Raw genomic sequence first — 13,536 nt, 5'->3', positions numbered from 1 at the left:
TAATCATGTAACGAAAGAGAATTTAATTTTGATGGTTACCAACTAAATTTTGTTAACAAATTATAATAATTTGATTAGCTAATAAGGTTTATGTTATTATCTGTAGACAATTACGTCCCTTCTGTGATCTCATAAAATTAAAAATTGTGATTTTTACAAAGAATATGTAAGACTGATCTGTTTTGATATTATTAAAGATTATTAGAGACTATTACTCAAATAAAGGCTGATTTTCAAAACCATATCTGAAGTTTCATTTTGAGGAAATTCTGAACATCACATTTTGTGTTTGACCCAAATTCGCATTGACTTTACACTACTATTCTCCAGCTGCATATAAATACGTTAGGGAATGCTACAATAAAGCTCTTCCACATCCTAGGATAATTTGCAGATGGTATTCAACGGTTAATGCAGAACCCGGTTTCACAACAGAAGCATTTGCAGCCTTGAAGAAGAAATCCCAATCCAACACAAATTCAAATAAACCTGTACTCTGCTCTTTAGTCTTTGACGAAATAGCTATCAGGAGACAGAAGCTTTTTCACAACAATCAAAAATTGGGGGCAGTTAATTTTGGAGCAGGTCCTATGCAAGGTGAAGAAGACGAGACTATGGCAACGCAAGCTTTAGTATTTATGCTCGTTGCCCTAAACGAAAATTGGAAATTACCTGTGGGTTACTTTCTGATAGCCGGTGTGAATGCTGAAACAAAGGCAAATTTGCTTGAAATAAAAATATGCTTGCAGAAGTGCCATGAGGTTGGCGTAATAGTTTTAAGTCTTACATTTGATGGTTGTTCTGCAAACTTTGATGCAGCTGAAATTTTGGGCTGTAAATTATCTGACGTCAGTATTATGAAGACTTATTTTCCACATCCATGCACGGGAGAAAACGTTTGCATTTTTATAGACCCTTGCCATGTTATAAAATTAATAAGAAACACGTTCGAAAAGAATACTGTTATTTGATAATAATGACAAACAAATCAAATGGCAACTACTAATAAATCTTAATAAACTTCAACAAAACGAAGGTCTTAGATTCGGAAACAAGTTAACACCTCGTCATATACATTTTCGACAACAGGTAATGAACTCGGCCATTACTTACAATTCTGCGAAGCGTGCCCGTCGTCATCTGTCCGCGCACACTGACAATCCCTTTAACAAAGACTTTATTTGACCAGATTCTTTTGAATCTCCTTTTGTGTGTCATAGTTTACTTTAAATATTTATACATTGATTCCATCTTATCTAAACTTTACACTAACCGGAGCATCCTATACAGTACCCTAAAATCTCTTGACGTTGCACTCATCCTCAGCAAATAATTGCTTCCTAAAAATGATGGGAATTAGGACACCAGTTAAGAAAACACAAACCAGCCCGCAGAGTAAGAGCCCAGAGAAAACAGGGGAAGAGGCAGGAACCTCAAACGCTGCCAATGTTGAAGAAGGGTACCGTACCACTGCTAGCCCAACAAAACAATCAGGACTATCTAAGCCATCAATAAAGCTAACACCAACGCGCTTAGATCAAAATGCCCAGAGCAGCAAGCCAACCACAATCGTACCTCGTAAACCACAAAGCGTACATTCGGCTTCATCAAAAGTCTACGAGAGCCGCACGAAAGAAGCTAGATCCTGCCTTATCAAAATCAAAGGACAACTAGAGGAATCTAGAAACTTGAAAAAGGGAATAAAAGCAACAGTATACGAACTGCTAGAAAGGGCTCTACCACCTTGTAAAAGAAGCGGAACAATATACAGGAAACACAAGCCAAAAGGAAAAATTAAAGGAAAAAGAGCAAGGAACGATTGAAGCGGTAGGGGACGCCGGGGCTGAAAGTTCCCGGGGCACGTTGTTCCGACAGTAATAACTTTGTAAAGAAAAGAGATAGCAATACACGTGAAGTGCGTCATTGAAGCAACAGGAGACGCGCCACGCTGGCCGCCATCTTAGTTACAGCGGCGGACGAGTGGCTGTGTGCACCGCGCTATTAGAACACCACGTGAGTAAATTTTTTCGTATTTATACTTTTTGGTCTAATTTCATTTAATATTGCCCGATTTATGTGCATCTTTCCAATTTCAGAGTGGCATTAGTGAGGTATATTATAGCTTAAATGTTTTTTTAATTGAATTTGTGAATTTGCTAGCATGACAGTTTTTATACAAAAATATAATTTGGGGCTACAAGTTCCCTCCCAAAGGGGCTGGTTGTTCCCCGGAACAACTTACCCCAACCGATACTTAAATTTTTTATACATTTTTGAGGTATATTTTTCCGTTTTTTTAGGATGGTACGTGCCTACAAACGGAAAACTGAGAGAGGGAAAACATCTGAAACGTTATTACGCCAAGCTGCCAATGCTGTCATACAAGATGGAAGAAAAGTAAAAACGGTAGCCAGAGAATTAGAAATTTGCCACATGACATTACATCGATTTGTAAAAAAAATGAGAGCTGGTAAAGATCTTACCGTAGGTTATAAAAGCAGATCAGTGTTTACTGCGGAACAGGAAAAAGAGCTAGTTAAATACATTTTAAAGTGTTCATCTATATACTTCGGTTTGCTGCCAGGAGAGGTGCGAAAACTAGCGTATGAATGCGCAGTTAGATTTTCTTTGGGAAACATTCCTCCTTCGTGGCTTAAGAATCGAGAAGCTGGGGAGGATTGGTTCACTGGCTTTATTAAAAGGAACCCAGTATTGTCTATACGAACACCAGAAGCGACAAGTGCAGGACGTGCATCTGCATTTAACAAACATAATGTAGATGAATTTTTCACAAAGCTCGGCGATATTCTACTCAAATATAAGTTATCACCTTCTAGAATATGGAACCTGGACGAGACTGGAGTCACGACTGTCTTAAAGCCGAAGAAGATTGTAGCACAAAAAGGCGCAAAACAGGTTGGTGCTATCGTTTCTGCTGAGCGTGGAACTTTAGTTACTGTAGAGTTAGCAGCAAGCGCCGCAGGAAACACGATTCCACCAATGTTTGTGTTTCCCCGTTTGAAATTCAAAGACTTGTTTTTAAGAGATGGGCCCTCTGAGTCAATTGGAGCTGGGAATAAATCAGGATGGATGACTGCTACTGAATTCCTCACATATATTGATCACTTTATCAAGTTCACGAAACCCACTCCAGAAGAACCAGTGTTACTATTATTGGACAACCACTCGTCACACGTAGACATCAACGTAGTTGAGAAAGCTAAAGCGAACTCTATAATAATGCTGTCGTTCCCACCTCACTGCACACACAGGCTACAGCCACTGGATGTGGGCATCAATGGGCCTTTTAAATCGTATTGTACTAAAGGTCAAGACAACTGGCTACGGAATCACCCGGGAAAAACAATGTCAATTTATGAAATTCCCGGAATCGTTAAATCGGCATGGCCTTTAGCAGCAACACCTGTAACAATTATGAACGCTTTTAAAAAGGCTGGAATATGTCCCTTTAACCCTGGCGTTTTTACAGAGGAGGATTATGCACCTTCTTTCGTGACAGATCGGCCATTGTTACAAGCTGCGTCGTCTCAAGCTGCGTCGTCTCAAGCTGCGTCAAATGAGGAACCCCTCCAGCCTTCTAGCAGTTCAGTTACGAGTGAAATGGATGACCAGCCAGGACCATCCAATATTCAAATTAATTTTCAGCTGGAATCTACAACCATAAACACTTCGACATCGGGTCAGATTGGTGAACCACCCCAACAATCTGCAACAGATCAGGGTGATGTATCTCAGGCTGCCTCTGTGGCCATTAATAGTCCCCAAGGACTTCAATGCACACCAGTAAAGACAAATGCTTCAGCTGTGTTTAATCCTGAAATTGTAAAGCCTTTACCAAAGGCACCCCGAAAACCGACACGCCAGAAAAAAACGCATTAGCTGAAGAACAGGCAAAGAAGAAAGCAAGGAAAGGCGAAACCATTGGAAACAAGGGGAAAGAAAACAAAAATTACAAAGGAAAAGGCAAAGGAAAGGGAAAAGCTCAAGAAAAAGCTAAACGAAGAGTTTTACAAGAAAGCGAGAGTGATAGTGATGATGAGGATCTGGAATGGTACTGCATCATTTGTTGTGATTCATATTCAAATTCACTTCCAAGAGAACAGTGGATAGAATGTGGCATGTGTAAAAATTGGGCACATGTTAAATGTATAAATGAAACTGATAATATTATGTATGTGTGTCCCAACTGTGAGTCAGATGAAGAAGAGTGATGAATAAGAATAAAAGTTACCAAAGTTGATTGATTAAAACAAGGCTGATGATTTGTCTTCATTTTAATTTTATTTCACTTAATATAAATAATTTAATAACTTTAAGATGATAAATAATATTGACGTTAGAAGTTTCGTTTTGTTATTTAATTATAATTGCAAGTTTGATCTCACTTTTCATTAAATTTATTAATAAAACGTTTGCAAGAAGGTTGCCTGTTGAATTATGTAGTTAAATAAGTGCAGTTATTTTTGTAATTAGGTTAAGCAATCTTTATTATGGTTGAATTAATAAAAGATTTATATATATAATATATACTAAATAAATGTAACTATTGAAATTATTGTTTTATTTTAAATAAACCATACATTATCCTTACACTTAATGTTATATTATCCAAGTGGCACAATTTACCCCACACATGGAACAACTCGCCCCAAAGTGGGGTTGAAAGTTCCCTTCCGAAATTTTGCATAAATATGCCTGTACAAAAAAAGATATTGAGAAACTAGCAGAAATGACTTAACTATTACAGAGACCGATTAAGACTTGTTAATAAAATCAAATATCAAAATTGAAATCTCATCATTTTTATCATAAAATTTTGTGTTATATAAAAATCGGAACTTTCAGCCCCGGCGTCCCCTAACTAAGTTTGAAAACCTTTAAAAATACTGCCATAGTTTAATTGAAATCATAATAATTTTATTTTATTTTGTAACATACACCTCTAGTAAAAATACTGATATTACTTAATAACATATTTATTCATAAATATTAGGGAAATTATAAGTTAAAAATCCAGGTCTGATAGACCCACCAGGCATACCATGTAACTTTCTGTTACCAGGCATACCGAAGGTTAAATTCTTAGGACAACGTTGAAAATCATTGCTATTCACCCCGTTTTACTATATAACTACTACAAACCAAAGAAGCCAAAGACAAAGACGACAGAAATAAAAGAAAAGTAACATGGAGGCATCTCGAGATGCCTGCACCTAAACTGGAACTATTCAGGCGTAGTTGTGTCTATATGGCTCCCCTCATATACAATACGTTACCTAAGTCTATAAGTGATCTCCCCTATAAAAAATTCTGTACTGCTCTAAAGGAATGGCTAATAAAAGAAAATTATTATTCTATAGATAGATAGATGAATATTTTGTGAAAAATAAGTGTAAGTCCTTTGGGTACAAAATAAAAAATGTAATTATTTAATTCGCCTTTATGCCTGTTCTTAAAATGCGTATGTATTATGTATTACCTAAGTCATTGAGATAACTACAATGTATTACTTTGTAAACATTAGTTTAATGTATAAGTTTTCAAGTAAAATAACTTGGATAATTTGCATGCTGCTATGACAGCGAAACATGTTGATCTCTTTTAAATATTTATGTAACAACTGTATTTACCGTGTTTCTGGCAAATAAATATATTATTATTATTATGTATGTTCATTACATAATCACGGGACCACAGGGTCCCGGACCTTTGGAAGGCGTACGAGGGGCCGAAGCCAACTCGCAGAGGCCCGTTGAACAAGTTTAATCTAAATGTAAGGGGACATCAGCCGGCGATTATCCCTGTATGCACTATGGAAGTACACCAAAGGACAATCCCCGGTTGATGCAGGACTATTGTGAGATATGGTAAAAGGAAATGATAGGGATATGGGTGTGGGTGGCTGTGGAATAGTTAACCGGTTAACTATGGGGACTATGGCCCCTGCCCCTGACCAATATTGAAAAATACGGATAAACAGGCAGGGGGTGACTCGCAAACTCAATAGTGGGCCCCCGGAAACGGCCGCTAGCATGTAGCGACAAGGGAAGCAACATCCGTTGAGCTGCTTGAGGAAGGGGAGGCATCCCACGGCTATCAGAGCAATCCCGGAAGTACGGTCAAGACCCCTACCAGCATCTTACTGGGATACGTCCTTCCCCCAAGTGGAGCTGAAGGCAACTCCACTCTTGCGAATCTCCACTCAAACCAGCCGATTAAGGCAAGAGTGAGGTAGGAGAGGCCACTCCGGATAGTCACGAGTACCAACCGGAGTTAAAAAGTAGGGCCTCTCCCGGGAGTTATTATTATTATTATTAAAACAAGTATGACAATCATCCAATAATTCAAAAAATATGTATTGTGGCCAAAACACTTTTATGGACATTACGGTTAATGATTCTAGTAAACTCAAACGGTAAGTCAAGTATCAAATTCCAACACTGAGCCCAGCAACAGAAAGTCCAACATAACAGAAGCTTCTTACAAGAAGGTAACCTCCTACATAACCAACAAGATATTGCTGTGCATCACTAGACTCAAACTACCGTAAGATCAATTTATATCGCTGGAAACAAATTAATTATACACTTTTATCACAATATATTACTATAAATACATAAAAATATAGTTAGAGAACGCTAACAGCCATTAAGGCAGTGTTTTTAGCACTTTATAAAACTTGTAAGTAATAAACATATAAAAATATAAATACAGCCCTGTGAACAACAGTGAATTATCGTAATTGTATCAAAATGGTTTCTGAAGATATGCAAACGTGAATAGTTAAAGAAAATAAAAGAAAAACATCAATCCAAACTGAAAATATTACAACACACTCAAGGTGAACAACAACAACAATAAGAAAAAAAAAAAAATTGCGGGAGTTTATGGTACACATAGCCATAGAGTGGTAACCACTGAATGATATTAAAGATTTGTATGAGCTCACATTCTCGCTATACGCACAGACTTACTAAATGCTCTATGATATTATTTAGAAAACAATTTTCACGGCAATTTTAAGGCATTTTTAAAAATTCGATGACGACCTCCTTTTTTATTCTATTCATCTAAAGCAAGCTACATATCTTACAATTTATAACTTTAGAGATTAGATTAGACATGGGCGATTTTATCCAAGTCATTATTGCTCAGTATGAGTTCGAATTAATTACTTACTTTCGAATTAATTTACAAATAAGCGATCAGTTTTTGGCCTTTGTTTAGCAATGGCCGTCTCTCGGCTGACGATGATGATGATTATAAAGCGATCAGCGCCGCCCATTGAATAAAATAAACCATAGACTACATAACCGATGAACTACAGACTAAGTTCTTTATTTTATTTGTGAATCGACTAATGATGAGGCAGTATAATTGCTAAGTCTATGATTTTTCTGAACTTCTATAATCTATATTACCTATTTCATTTTCTCAAAAGTCAAGTCAAGCCACAAACAAGTTTTAGTTTTGGCTGTTTCGCATATAAATATAAAATTAAAGCCATTATGGATAGTGTAACAGGGATTCTTTTCCTATTTTTTAATACCAGGTCGTACAGCAGGATATTAAAGTTAACCTTCAAAATGTGTTTATTAAAGTGATTATTGTGATATTATTTAATTGGTAAAACAAAGTAATATATTTATTTTCGATAGGTTAACGTATATTTATTTAGCATATCATTATGTCCTATTTATTTGAATAGAGAATAAAAGGAAAATTGCTGGTTTCTGCTTGATTTTATTGTGTTTTTTTAGTAAGTTACATTTCAACTAGGTATGACAAAATGTTATAATAGTTTGGTTTTATCGTTTACTTATTACTTTTAGCTACTTCTTCTGGTTTCACCAACTCTGCTTCGCTCATATTGATTATAGCGTGATGTTCTGGAGGTTATGGCATTCGAACAATAAAAACAGATTGTTCAGCTTTATATATTTATATAACAGTTCTATCAATTAAAAGTTTTGTTGTTGTATTTTTGTTTTATGAAATATTGTGAGATTTTGGTATATTTATCAATGTAGTATATGAAAATAAACTCTCAACTGTGCCTGATGACAGCATTAATATATTATACTTAATATAATATATAACGACATGTTAATCTCAAGATGTCTATTTAGCAATAAATTATCGTTGTCTGGACCAGCTAAGAATTTCAGGTTTTGTCGAACAAAGTGGTTCTGACAATTTAGCTTCGGAAGGATCTGTTTTGAAATAAAAGCGTGTTAAAAATATATGAATCTTTGTTTTTCTTTGAGTTTGTGCTCGTAGATTCTCTTGCAGTTTTCTCTAGGATTTCAGTTTCTAGGATTATTTTTTGTCTTAACATATTTTTTATTCTGCAATGGTACTGCTGCTCTACAGCATCATTGAAAATTGAATACTTCCTATGTGATAAAAGTATAATATATATATTATTATTCCTTGAGATTTAAATTTTTTGTTAGTAAATACATGTTTTATGTTTTACTTTATTATGTATGTATCTTTTTAATTTATTGTTTTTTAACCCTATACTTGGCGTTTTTTATTGTAATGTGAAATATTTTACATAAAATGGGTTCATAGGTATTCATGGAAGAGGTAAATAATTAAATAAAAATTATATATGTATTAATCTACGATATATTTAATGTATCATATTTGGTACATTGTCAGATCATCAACAATCAACCTTATAATGCCTTTGTATCATATTTGCCACATTGCCAGGCTTTCCACAACAAAAACAAAAAACAAATATATCACATTCTAATGTGAAATAACACAACAATTATTTTGTTTATCGTAAAATTATTAAAATTAAGTCGACATTTATTATATCAGCCTTTAAAGCTTATATTTACTTACACCTAAATTATTGGAAAAATTAGGTCAATCACGAATATATTCTAAAATATCAGACTTTTCAATACTTAGTATATATCACAACACAAAAACTTATATCTTTGTGTGATATTGCAAAAAACAATTGCGTTCAGGCAATATACAAAGTCTCTAGCCCTTTGGTACAAAACATACATCGACCTCTGGTGGATGCTATCGTTGGATAATGAGCCACTTGATCAAATCGGACAACATCAGGAGGTCTTTCGGCAACTGGTTTATGTATGGTCTTGATTATGCTTCTATAGGTTTTGTTGGTATTTCCCGCATCAGTTCTCTCAAACCTACGCAAGCTTTCAAATATTTCAATACGAAATGATTTCAGCGACTTTTAGGTTTCTTGTCTGACTTCTCTATCACGGCGATTGAGAAGCCAGGCATTGTTTACACAAATATCCAGCATTTGCGAGAAGATTGGTAAATACCAGCGATGTCCTCGGAAAGGCGTACGATATAATGCAATCAGCATATCTGCTAAATCAACGCCGCCCATGTTGGTGTTGTATTCTTTTATCATATTTGGACAACTCCCTGGCATTTTTTTCCATGTTCTTTCTGGTAACGAACCACAGACTGTATTAGATGCACAATGCATAACACATTTGTTATCGTACCATTTGACGACAGCGATCTTGTTTTTATTACATACATACGACTTGTGCGTAAGACCCTCTGCCTCTTTTTTTTCAAATTTTTATCTGTGGGTAGTTTTTTCTGCGCTCCTCTTAATCTGTTTGTTCGGATTGTCCCCAAAGCAAAAATACCATAATCGTTACGCAAATAACGTAAAAGCTCAATAGATGTGAAGAAGTTATCGAAACACAAAACACATTACAAATGCAACATTATTTTGGTGCGCCATCTAAAATCGCCTCTTACCAAAGATATTTTTTATTGGGAATGGTTCCACCTAGCAACGGTAGTTTTTATTTCCATGGTGGATTTCAGAATGTCCTCTATCCTCTTGTATGGTTCCAGGGTCTCGTAGCCCAGCCAAGAACGAATGGCCTTTGTCTGCTCGAGATTCATCGCTAAATCGTTGCGGGCCAATGCTACCTCTGAGGTCAGGTCTTTGGTTACCTCAGCAATTTTCTTGTTATGGGCTCTTTCGATGACGATGATTTCCCTAGCGTGGCGTGACTTTTCCCTCTCCAGGCTTAACATATGCCGAGATCGAGAGTCTGAGAGGGCGAGACAGGTCTCGTACAGGGATTGAAGACATTCTATGGCGGATTCCAGAGCCGTTTTTCCCCGCTGCAGTAGTTCGTTGGCATATTTGTTTGCCATGTCCATTGCAATGCCTGAGCGCCGTCCATCTCCGGGCAACATGCTTTTCCTTCCCTGTGTATCCAAGGTATCCTGAGTCCTAAAGTCCCAGGCCTCGTCATCCGAGAGGATTTCGGCTTGCGCCCATGTTTCAACCCTTTGAATAGCCTCTGCCGCTTGGGTTTTAGAGGAAGGCGAGCAGGTGATGGATCCTTCACTTGCAGATGACGTCACTGCCGCGGCCATTAAATGCCCCGAAATCCGTGGAGTCAACGACGACGCCACCCCGGACCGTGGAAGGCTCGCTCCCGGCTCTCTGACGGGAGACGGTGACGTTACCACGACAACTGCCGAGCGCTTACCGCGAGAGCTACTGGTGGCAGACATTGTTGTTAATTAATTATTTTTTACTTAAAGTCAATAAAAACTTAGTCGAAATGTTGTTTTGTGTGTGTTTGGGTTGTTACAATATAAATATATTTTCTTACGGGTTAAGTGTTAGTATGTTATTGTACTTAACAAGATCTATTGTTAGTAATATACGTAATATAATATTACTCTATATAAATACTGTGTTTTGTTTTCCGACGTTCCGCTGATGTCCTGCTATAGTCGGAATGTGGTGTAGCATGCACGGCGTGTGTAGAACCACTGGTGTTATTGGTCCTGATGTATCTCGTTCGTTGAGTGTGAAGGCGACAACCCGTCGAATAAGGCCAGTAGATGTTGTCCTTCTCAATCGTTGACAGCCAAATTTTTGCAGTCTTTGTTGATGAGTCGGTCCCGTAGCCCTTGGTGATGTAATTGTTGTGGACAATGGAATGTGTAGTGTCAGCAGTTTCGTCTATTTATCACGTTCGGTCGCCGCCGTCGATGATTGTGACGGACGTGCTGACTGTGCGTGCCGGAATCAAGGTCACGATCGCTTACTTGATGATGCGGCGATATCGTAATTTATTATGCTTATTTCTGTAACATATGGTATTTGTTTTGGCAGGTTTGGAGCCAAAACTGGCTATTTGTATGTTTTTATTTATGCCTGCTGGTTGAGATGAGGCTATACCAATGTTCAGAATTTTTGGAACGTGGTGGTTTCACTGACCTTCCTGGTATTATTGATCGGTACCACTGTCCTGCTCCTTGCTCCTGATTCCGCAGAGTCCCAAGTTTGCCCACACTTTTCCAGTTGCGTCGAGTTATTTGCGATCACTTATCAACGATTACACGCGATTAGCTCAAAAATTACTTTTTTTAGACAACGGAGCTATATGTGTCTTGTGCGAGAGTCGTACGTGTTATGAAAATTAACCTCCGCATGCCTCTGTAAGATTTTTTATAACAACGAAATCTGAATAGCGCATTTCAGTAACATTGTAGGGATTGCCTTTCTTTCTTGCAGTTCTGATTATGGTCACGTATTGAGCTGGAGTGTACACAGGACCAGAACGTAAGCATTTTGTGACGGCTTTTTGTATCACAGAGTGAACAGAGTCATTTTCGTTTTGTGTATGTCCACTTATTAAATATTTGTGCGTAATGGACTTTATTTTGAGAACAGTTAAGGCATATACATACATAGAAAACATAAACTTGTTCTTTTGCTGGCCACAGCAATTATAACAATAAAATGTGATTTACAAATTATTATCATTTATTTCCGAAGCCCTCTTTGTCAGATATCTCCAGACACACGTTGCTATTTCGTTAGCTCTTAGCGCCTCAACCTCGCTCCAAACAAAACAATCACAATAGTCTTTTGCTAATTCACTTATTGTAAAATTACAAACATTGAGCTTACATTTGTAATATAAAGTAGGTACATCTCCTTTTGGAAGAGGCAGTACTGCCTGGAGGAGGTCATAACATGCAACAACATAGTTTTCCTGAACCATTGTTTTGTCGTTTGATTTTTCCTGGCGACATAATTCTTTTTCTAGCTGGTGTTGGTCGTATCTGGACGTTAACTCTTCTGTTTTATCAACAGCATTTTTAAAGCTGATAGTCTCGGCATCAGTTTGAGTAGCAGCATGTGGTCCAACTACATCAATAATATGTCCATCACACTTACGTTACGTTTAACTAAATTGTCATATTTGTGCAGGCTGTATGTTTTTTTCTAGAACAGATAATTTGAACTTTTTTGTAAATATACAGTATACACAAGTGCCATCAAATATGGCAGTAGCATTTTTACGAGAACATTGCTGAAGGACGTGCACTTGGCGTTTTGGAACTGAACTTCGCGCTGTGTCTTCTACATCAGTATTCAACAATTTCATTATGATTTCAAGCCTATAATCATAAAAACTTTTCTTCGTCGAAAAAATGTTGTGCAGCGTGTACGAATTATACAACATTTGCTGGAACACGTGCACCCCTAACTTCTTGTACCACCGTATGGTCTTGTGCTCACATGAGTAGTATGCCAGCATTTGATCCTGGTGATCTCTACCACCAATGTATCTATTATATTTTACTATAACTTCAGGTTTCGAAACCGTTTCACCGCGTCGATTCGTAACGCTAGTCATGTCAGATCCATGTTATGATGAAATCATTAGAACGTCCCGCCGGTCTTTCCACTTCAAAACACAAATACCACTACTATTGAATTTCGCTATGGATTCGCCACGTTTCAGTTTTCTTTGTGAAACTTCTTTTGGATTGTTTTTTCTATTGACACGTAAAGTACCCGAACAATATGTTTTAAGAGTCAATAACTTCTGTGCAAGATTCACTGAATTATAAAAGTTATCCATATAAACGGAATATCCCTTGTGTACATATTTAGACAGTAAATTCAAAACAACTTTTTTGTGGGTTTGTAGTGAAGGATCAGTGGCCGGTAGTTGACCTGTGTTTGAACTCGTTGTTGGCACTTCTACTACACTGGAATCTTCATTAAATTCCATTTCTGTCGTTGCAGCAGCAATAAAATCAGCTTCGGTGAATACATCTGGGTTGAAAGGAAATGTGCCAGTTTTGGCAAACCCATTGATGGCATTTATTGGGACTGCTGCTTTTAAATAAGCCTCTCCAAAAATCTTTGCAATCTGAAATACAGTCACTGGTCTGCCAGGATTGTTGTTCGTCCATTTTTCGAGTGACTGTGATAAATGCTCAAGGGATACATCAAGGTGACGTCTAAAGGTTGCAGTCTATGGGTGCAGTGTGGAGGCAGACAGACAATAGTGACGTGGTTTTCTCGAGCATTTATAATCAATTCCAATTTTTTTGTGTGTGAAAGATGGCCATCCAAAACCAACAGCACTGGATCTTCCGCAGAAGGTTTCGTGTGGCTTAAAAAATGGTCAAACCATTTTGTAAAAACTTCCAAATTCATCCAACCAGATG

The 13,536-nt window shown here is 37.2% G+C and overlaps 1 non-coding gene across 1 annotated transcript; it reads left to right on the top strand.

Moving 5' to 3' along the window:
• Positions 1–301: 301 nt before the first annotated feature.
• On the top strand, positions 302–6,324 carry LOC118277441 (uncharacterized). Its single transcript, XR_007705671.1, has 2 exons — positions 302–2,013; positions 2,301–6,324. It is a non-coding gene; the product is annotated as an uncharacterized LOC118277441 (transcript).
• Positions 6,325–13,536: the final 7,212 nt, after the last annotated feature.

Source organism: Spodoptera frugiperda, chromosome 10 (assembly GCF_023101765.2).
Source record: "Spodoptera frugiperda isolate SF20-4 chromosome 10, AGI-APGP_CSIRO_Sfru_2.0, whole genome shotgun sequence".
Lineage (NCBI taxonomy): Eukaryota > Metazoa > Arthropoda > Insecta > Lepidoptera > Noctuidae > Spodoptera > Spodoptera frugiperda.
The sequence above is the reverse complement of the archived record's forward strand: the minus strand, read 5'-3'. Positions and strand labels throughout refer to the sequence as shown.